This window comes from Rosa chinensis, chromosome 3 (genome assembly GCF_002994745.2).
Source record: "Rosa chinensis cultivar Old Blush chromosome 3, RchiOBHm-V2, whole genome shotgun sequence".
Lineage (NCBI taxonomy): Eukaryota > Viridiplantae > Streptophyta > Magnoliopsida > Rosales > Rosaceae > Rosa > Rosa chinensis.
Window position 1 is genome coordinate 43,463,095 of NC_037090.1, and position 9,476 is coordinate 43,472,570.

Below are 9,476 nucleotides of genomic sequence, written 5' to 3' on the forward strand. Positions count from 1 at the left end.
AACCTTGAAAGCTCAGGTGGATCCAAACTTGAAGTGGTCTACCAAAGGAAAACTAAAAGCCACACTTCCTCTACCACCAAACAGCAGAACCACATCTTTAAGAGGCTCTCCTTTGAAAACTTGAGCTCCACTGCTTCAGGTGATGGCATTTCTGCCATTTTTGGTCACTGCCCTCCTGAGGAGCTTGCGGCTAACATGGTTGCTACTTCCTCTTCATCCCAAGACTCTGACATCTTTGTTGAAAAGACTTTTGTGATAATAGCATGCTGATAGCTGATGACAGCCTACCTTCTCATGATGGGGAGGGTATGGTTGATGCTTAACTTGGGTTCGTACCCTCTCTTTCATTGCCTCTCAACGATCAAGATCTTATTTTCGAATGCAAGGGGTGCTGGAAGTGAAAATTTCAAGTCTGCTATTGCAGATCTTGTTAAGATTAATTCTATTGATGTTTTGGCTTTATGTGAACCTTGTGTGCAGTTCCATAAAGCTAGGGACTTTCTTACAAAATTGGGATTCTCCAATTTTAGAGTTGTTAAGGCTGCTGGGTTCTCTGGTGGCATTTGGCTTCTCTGGAATAGTTCCAGAACCCAGATTGACTTTATTGATGATAATTTTCAATCGAATTCTGTTAAAGTTACCCTTCCTGGAATTTCTCCTTGGATTCTTACTGTGATCTATGCTAGTCCTAATCACACCTCAAGAGCTTCCCTCTGGAGTTATTTGGACAACCTTAAAGCTTCTACCAATCTTCCTGCTTTGTTTATTGGTGATTTCAATGAACTCGTCTCTGATGCTGACAAAAGTAGTGGTTCTCTAGTTGGAAGATTTGGTGGTCTTAGGAGTTGGATTAATCGGAATGCTCTAATTGACATGGGGTTCAAGGGCTCATGTTACACTTGGAGTAATAATTCTGTAAAGGAAAGACTTGATAGGGGATTCTGTTGCTGTGATTGGAGATCCATGTTTGTTGAAGCTTTTATTCAACACCTACCTAAGACAAGATCGGATCATTGTCCCATTCTTATGCAGTTCTTTTCCAACATTCACATTAGTAGAAAAGCTATGCCCTTCAGATTTCAGGCTATGTGGTTTTCTCACCCTAATTATTCCGAATTTGTATCCTCTACTTGGAATACCTTATCTGGTGATTTTTCCTCTAAAACTAATGCTCTCTCTGTTGCTCTAGCTCTTTGGAACAAAGATGTTTTTGGCCATCTGTTCCAAAGGAAAAGAAGGTTACTGGCTGGGATTGGTGGTATTCAAAAGGCAAGAGACAGGTATGAGAATCATTTTCTCATTAATCTGGAGGTTGAACTCATTCATTATTATGAAAATATTAGAGATCAAGAGAATCTTTTTTGGAGGCAAAAGTCTAGAGACAAGTGGCTGCATGATGGTGACAGGAATACCAGGTTCTTTCATTTGACCACCCTTATTAGAAGAAAGAAAAATAAGATTGAAGGTCTTTTTGATTCTCATGGTGCATGGTTCACTGATTCTGAGAGCATGAAGAATATCTCTGTTGATTTTTTCACTGATCTTTTTTCTTTGCATAATCCTGAAGATATTAGATTCTTAATTCCCTGGCTCTTCCCTACCCTTGAACAGAGCAGGTTGGTGAGTTTATGTCGCCCTGTTTCCCTCTTAGAAGTTAAAGATGCTTTGTTTGCTATTGGCGGCCTCAAAGCCCTTGGTCATGATGGCTTTCCTGCTATTTTTTTATCAAAACCATTGGCAAACTTGCTCTAATGACATTTTTAAGGTTGTCCAGGATGCTTTCTGTGCTTGCAAAAGTCCTGCTGGGCTTAATCATACCATTATATCTCTCATTCCCAAAGTTGATGGACCTCAACATATGGTCAATTTCAGACCCATTAGCCTTTGTACCACTATTTATAAAGTGATTTCTAAAATTATTGTGGCTAGGATCAGACCCTTGATGAAGACTCTCATTAGCCCTAATCAGGTGAGCTACGTTCCTGGCAGGCAAATCTCTGACAATGTCATGATTGCTCAAGAGATGTTATTTAAGTTCAAAAAGTCTTGTGGACATAAAGGGTTCTTTGCTTGGAAGGTTGATTTGTCTAAAGCCTATGATAGACTAAGATGGGATTTTATTGAGAGTGTGCTTTGGGAAGTTCAATTTCCTGAACCTATTGTGAAATTAATCATGCACTGCATTACTTCCACCAGTTTCCAGATTTGCCTTAATGGTGAGCTCACTAATTCTTTTAAAGCTCAGAGAGGGATTAGACAAGGAGATCCTCTTTCTCCGTACATCTTTGTCCTTTGTATGGAAAAGCTATCTCATTTGATTCAGTCTGCTGTGGAGTTAGGCCAATGGAAACCTGTTAGAGCTTCTCACTATGGACCTATGGTTTCTCATTTATTTTTTGCTGATGATTTAATGCTTTTTGCTAAGGCCACTACTAATCAAGCCACTACGCTAAAAAAATGTCTTGACCTCTTTTGCTCTCTCTTTGGACAAGCTGTTAGTTATCAAAAGTCTCTTATTTTTTGCTCTCCTAACACTACCAAGATGACTGCTGCTGATATTTCTAGGACTTGTGGCTCTCCCGTTACTAAGGATCTTGGAAAATATCTTGGTATGCCTCTCATTCACTCTCGAGTTAATATGCATACTTATGCTAGTGTTTTTGACAAGATCCAAAATAGACTCTCTAGCTGGAAGAGTAAGGTGCTTAACATGGCTGGCAGACTTACCTTAGTTCAATCTGTTACTTCTTCTATCCCTATTTATGCCATGCAAACTGCTAAATTATCTGCTAGTCTTTGTGATAAAATTGATAAGTTAAATAGAGACTTTATTTGGGGGGATACTGATGGCAAAAAGAAAGTCCACTTTGTCAACTGGGATATGGTCTGCCAACCCAAACAGTTGGTTGGTTTGGGAGTTAAATTTACTGCTAAGATGAACCAGGCAATGCTTTCCAAAGCAAGTTGGAGAATTTTCCAAAATGAATGTGGTTTATGGGCTTCGATTTACAAAGCTAAGTATCTATCTAAAAATCTTCTTACTGATATGAACTATAAGCCTCCTCCTGATTGTTCTAGCACTTGGAGAAGCATCTCCTATGGTGCTGAGTTGATGAGAAAATGCTTAAAATGGAGAGTTGGTGATGGGAGAAGAATTAAGTTTTGGATTGATCATTGGCTCACTCCCAATCCCCTGATCACCTTTGCTCTCCCTTTAGCTACTATCAATATTAATGTGGTTATCAGTGATTTCTGGGATGATGTTGGGTGGAACATTGATCTCCCCATTACTTTGGTGCCAAGTCACATTGTCAACTAAACAATCAATGTCCCTACTGGTTTTGCGAACTGTGGCAGTCTCTTATCTGGGGCACCACCTCCAACAGTAAATTTTCTGGCAAGTCTACCTACAATTCTAAGTTTGATTTGAGTAGGCCTCATGTCTCCCACCGGAGCACTATATGGAAATTTAATGTTCCTCCAAAACTCAAATCTTTCTTATGGGTGGTTATGCATGCATAAAAAACTTTTGACTAATGTCCAAAGAGCTAGAACAAGCTTCACCCTGGATCCTTCATGCCTTATATGCCATATGGAGGAGGAAACTATCTTGCACATGCTCAGAGATTGTCCTAGAGCCTCTGCCATTTGGAGAGCCTTTCTCAAACCAGGTAACATTCTCAACTCATTCTCTCTTGATTGGAATGGTTGGGTTGCTGCTCAAATTCATTGTCAAGCTGTCATTCAAAAGAATGTGAAATGGTGCAGTCTCTTTGTTTTCATTTGTTGGTTCATATGGAAATGGAGGAATAAGGCTGTTTTTGATCCCAGTTTTGCTATGCCTACCTGTCTTAGAAAAGTTATCTGGAACTATGCAGGTGAGTGGACTAGTGTCAATCTCAGGAAAAATGTTGATTATGTTTTTAGTAGTGTTTATCTTGCTTGGCAAAAACCTGCTGATAATTTCTATAAGTTGAATGTGGATGGGACTAGGAGCTCATCTTTTGGTATGATTGGAGCTGGAGGTGTGATCAGGGACAAATTTGGCAACTGGATTTCTGGATTTCAAGTCAACTTAGGCATTGGTGATATCCTTGATGCTGAGGTCTTTACTTTGGGCTTAAAATGGCTGCTAACTGCAAATCCCCCAGCTGGAGGTTGAGTCTGAATCTGCGGTCCTGGTTCAGCTGATCCAAAGTGCTGAGCTTGACACTCACCCTCTTGGTTCTTTATTGGCTGGTTGCTTGAACTACATGAAGAGTATGAGAATGGATCATATCTGCCACATCTTCAAGGAATGCAATATGACCGCAGATGCCTTGGCCAAAGACAGTACTAATCATGAGCTTGGTCTTATTGCTCTTGATAGCCTTCCCCTACATGCCGCTCAGTTCTACCTTGATGACATAGCCTCTGTGTCTTGAGCGAGAAGGAGTGCTTGTGTTAATTCTTAGTCGTTTTGCTTTTCTGTTTGGGTCTTTTAGGCCCCCCTTGTAACCAAAAAAAAAAAAAAAACAAATATCAGGTTCATCCATTACCCAATTTTTGAATTGTAGGAAACACAAGTGTGGTTTTAATTAAAATATGCGTTTTTTTAAAACATTTGACACGGGTATGTACAAATAACTGTAATGGAAGAAGTGAAAAGAGGTCCTCACGGCTCCACCAACCAAATAGGTTCTTCACTATGCAAACAAACAACCAGCGTCTATGCGTTCAAATTCCGTGCTTACAATACGATATTTTCTTAATGCTTGATAAGGTGCCTACAGATCCAAAGCAAGCAAAGATAAAAGAATGAAAACTTGACGGCTTCCCAGTATGCTTTAACAATTAACATGAACTTAGCATGTTTCATCAAAAAAACGTGAACTTACTAACTTAGCATGCTGGGCTTAAGCAAAGAAATAGAGGACACGTATTTTTCAAGGATTAGGATTCCTCGTTGAAAAATGATTGCTTACTTATTATGAAGAAAATGGGAAACCTATTCCACATTGGATTGGGAAAGCTCTATAGCAGCCCCACCCGATCGCCTATATGGCTATATACAAGTACTTGTCTTTATCAATTCAATATTTTTTCTCTGTTACTCAGACTCGAATCATGCACCAGAAAACACAATGGTTTTCATCGCAACCCCAAACCACAAAACCCTAGCCCCAAATCTAAACCCTAAGACCACCACCCTCCTCAACCTAAAGCACCAAATCTAACAAACCTCCCTCATGCCCATCTCTCACCAGTGCCTATTCCTCTCCCAAAGCCTCCACTTATCCACCCAAAAAGACGCCGCACTCCTTCCGACCTCGGCATCGGCCTCTCCACCATAACCCTCCACACCCCCTTCCTCGCCGGCACTCAGCCCCACCGTTACGCCTTCCTCATAGCCAAGCCCCCGTCCAACTATGTCACCGGCCTCGGCGCCACCGACTTCACCACCAACTCCAACATCGGCCCCACCCGCCCCACTCTCCCTCCAATCGGAGCTGTTCGAGAAAATCTGGACGACGAGGATAAGGGTTACGACGAGAACCAGAAGTTTGACTAGTTCGAAGGAAACGACATGGGGCTTTTCACCGATGCGGAGTACGAGGCCGACGACGCGGCTGATGCCGTTACGCGTCGGTTGATGAGAGGACTCGAGGAGGAAGGAGAGGAAAGAAGCTAAGAAGAAAGAGATGGAGGAAAAGTCGAATGCTGAGAATTTGAAGAAGATCCCGGTGGAGTTGAAGAGGAAGCTGAGTTCCGTGTCCGTCAAGGAATGGGATAGCTTACCAGAAATGGGGATTATTCTTGGAAGAACAGGAAGAGGAGGAAGTTCGAGAGCTTTGTTCCTGTGCCGGATACCATTTTCGAGAAGGCCAGGCTGGAGAGGCAGCATGTTGCGTCTGTAGACCCAATGAGTATAGATTTGACTGCACTGGGCGAGGGAAAGGGCATAGTGATGAAGCTGAAATTGGATAGGCTTTCGGATTTGGTTTCAGGGCTCACCAGTGTGGATCGAAAGGGGTATCTTAGTGGTCTTTTGAGTATGAATATGAACATTAGTACTAGTTCTGATGTTTCGGATATAAAGAAGACTAGACAGTTGTATAGGAGTGTAAGAGAGTCGAAGCATAAGGACCCGTGTGGTTGGATTGCAGCTGCAAGGTTGGAGGAGATGGTGGGGAAGTTAAAGGAAGCCAGGGAGATCATTAAGAAAGGGTGTTACGGATAATTGTTAGTAAAATAGTAAAAATTTAGTATAGTTTTATTTGTTAGTTAGGAGACTTTTTTTTTTTTGAAGAAGCAGTCTACTGTTGCAATAAGAGAAACTTTTGGGAAATTTGATGATGTGCTTGAACCTGGCTCTGATACCATGTTAGCTTTGGTATCAAGTATCATATGTGTCCGAAGAATGAGGATGTGTGGCTAGAGGCATGCAGGCTTGTCAACCCCAGTGAAGCCAAGGTGGTTGTTGCTATAGGAGTGAAGTAGATACCGAATTCGGTGGACTTGTGGATGAGAGCTGTGGATTTGGAGCAAGATAAGTCGAATAAGAAGAAGGTGCTGTGGAAAGCTTTGGATCAAAGTAATGAAAATCTTCATTGAGTTAGGCTATAGAAGGTAGTGATGGATCTCTGTCATGAAGATGACAAGGATATGAGAGTTTTGCTTCATAGGGCCGTGCAGGTTTGTCCGTTGGAGGTTCAATTTTGGATTGCTCTTGCGAGGTCAGAAAGTTATGAGGCTGCCAAGATGATTCTTAATAATGCTAGAGTGCATCTTCCGAAAGAGCGCGCCATTTGGGTTGAAGCAGCCAAGTTGGAAGAATTTAGGGGGAATGTGTCTAAGGTTGGGAAGATTATTGAAAGGGGTATAAAGCTTTTGCAGAAACAAGGGTTGGTGAATTTCAGAGAAACATGGATGAAGGAAGCTGAAAAGGTTGAGCGTGCTGGGCATGTGGTAATTTGCCAAGCAATCATTCAAAACAGTGTTGGGGTTGGCGTTGAAGAAGAGGATAGGAAGAGGACTTGGCTTGCGGATGCAGAGGAGTACATGGAGTGGTTCCATTGAAATAGCCAGAGCAATTTATGCACATGCACTGTTTTCTTAACCAAGAAGAGTGTATGGCGCAAGGCAGCGATGCTTGAAAAGAGCCATGGGACCAAGGAATCTCTTGATGCTTTGCTTCGTAGAGCAGTGAAGTACCTACCATAGGTTGAATTCTTTTGGCTTATGGCTGCTAAGGAGAACTGGCTTGCCGGGGACGTGAATGCTGCCCGTATGATCCTTGAAGAAGCTTCTAAATCCCTTCCCAATTATGAAGAAATTATGCTTGCTGCATTTAAGTTAGAGTTTGAAAATCATGAGCAAGAGAGAGCTAAAATGATTCTTGACAAAACCCGAGCAAGGGTAAACAGTGGAAGAGTATGGACGAAATCAGCAATTCTTCAGAGAGAATTAGGAAACTCTGATGAGGAGAAGAAATTTCTTGAGGAAGGGTTGAAGCGCTTCCCCTCATTCTTTAAATTGTGGTTGATGCTTGGACAGCTAGAGGAACGCCTCAATGATTTTCAAAAAGCCAAGGCCGCGTATGAATAGGGTCTCAAGCACTGCTCCAATTGTATACAGCTCTGGCTTTCTCTAGCAAATCTTGAAGAGAAGAGGAATGGTCTGAGTAAAGCTCGTGCAGTTCTCACAACAGCTAGGAAGAAAAACTCTCGTAATCCTGAATTGTGGCTTGCTGCTGTTCGAGCTGAACTAAGGCATGGTAATAAGAGGGAAGCTGATACTTTGATGGCAAAGGCTTTGCAGGAGCATGAGTGTCCCAATAGTGGTATCTTGTGGGCAGCATCTATTGGGATGGTACCTGGTCCTCAAAGGAAGACCAAAAGTCTAGATGCCTACAAATATTGTGGTAAGGAAGATCCCCATGTTAATGCTGCTGTGGCCAAGTTATTTTGGCATGAAAGAAAGATAGACAGAGCTATGACTAAGCTCACATGCCCCAGATATTGGAGATTTCTGGACTTTATACAACAAGTTTGAACTTTAGAATGGTACTGAGGAGACCCGGAAGGACGTACTGGAATGGTGTATTGCTGCACAACCAAAGCATGGTGAAAAATGGCAAACTATTTCAAAGGCCGTGGAGAATTGGCACCAACCAACTGAAACTATCTTGAAGAAAACTGTGAAGGAAGATGCAGCCACAGCTCAAAATCAACAGTAGTTCCTGCTGGGTTGCATTTTCAGGTAATATCGTACAAGATGGTTGCAATACAAAAAATCTATGTTCACTTCTTATCATCCTTTCTTTTTTCCTATTTCTTTTTTGTTTTTGTTTTTTTTTTTTATACTTTAAATCAGAATGATAGCATGGTTTAATTGATTGATTATTTGAAATAATGCACTTTGTAGAGGTAGAGATATTCTGAGCTTTGTTATTGTGAAGTGATTGATGGACAAACTACAGGTTTGTTATCTATGTACTCTAAAATCTACCAACATATTCCACATTTTATATCTAGTGTAATTGGTTTTGTGGCCGAGTTATTCTATTTTTAAATCTTCGTCTTCATTTTAGTGGGTTATTCTTATAACAAATTGCTTGGGATCCCAAAATATTATACCAAATAGCAATACCAAATGATGTGGAAAGCGACACATCAATACCACATCATCATCTTCAACCTAATAATTTCCAACTTGTATTTCTATAAATTATTTAATTTTATAATTTTAAAATAAAAAATTAAGAATTAAAAATATTAATCAAACTCGAATATGTTTCAAGCTCAAATGTTTCAAACTCTATCATAGATTTCGAAACATATTCGAGTTTGACTAATAGAGATCTATTTACAGATTCCACTGCTTTAAAATTAAGATTGACAGCTTCTGGAATCCTCACTTGAGAAACATAGTTGAAAATGCAAGCATAACATAACATAAACCCAGAAACTATAATTATATAGGGATGTACACGCCTATGTGAATAAAGAGGATAAAGAATTCTATAGGGAGGTACTGCAATCCCCTCTTGGGAATCTTTTAATAATGATGGATTTGACTATGTAATAGTCAGACGTTGATGAAATTAAAGTTCTAATCAAAGATCCAAACAAATCAAATGATTAAGCTGGCAAATATAAGTGTTTCAATTAACTTGCTGTTATTTCTTGACGCAAAACAATAAGCAAGCAACCAATCTACTTACCAATCTAGAATGACTTCTAATTTTGATTTGAAATTAGCCAAGAGGATTATAGAACAATTCATTTGGGGAGGAGGTGGGCATATGCGTTTTGGTTTGACCATGGAAATTGATATGATTGGTGAAACGTCAATCGTCAGTGGATCTACATTTTTGGTTTTGTTAGGGTTAATCTGGTTCTTAATTATCTTCTCAAAAAAAAAATCTGGTTCTTTAATTATTATTATTTTTTTGCAAAAGAATAATTTTGTTCAAATGAAATTAATTTAATTTG

General features: G+C 40.3%; 1 pseudogene; it reads left to right on the forward strand.

Moving 5' to 3' along the window:
* Window positions 1-4,978: 4,978 nt before the first annotated feature.
* Window positions 4,979-8,218, forward strand: LOC112194610 (annotated as a pseudogene).
* The last annotated feature ends 1,258 nt before the right edge of the window (window positions 8,219-9,476 follow it).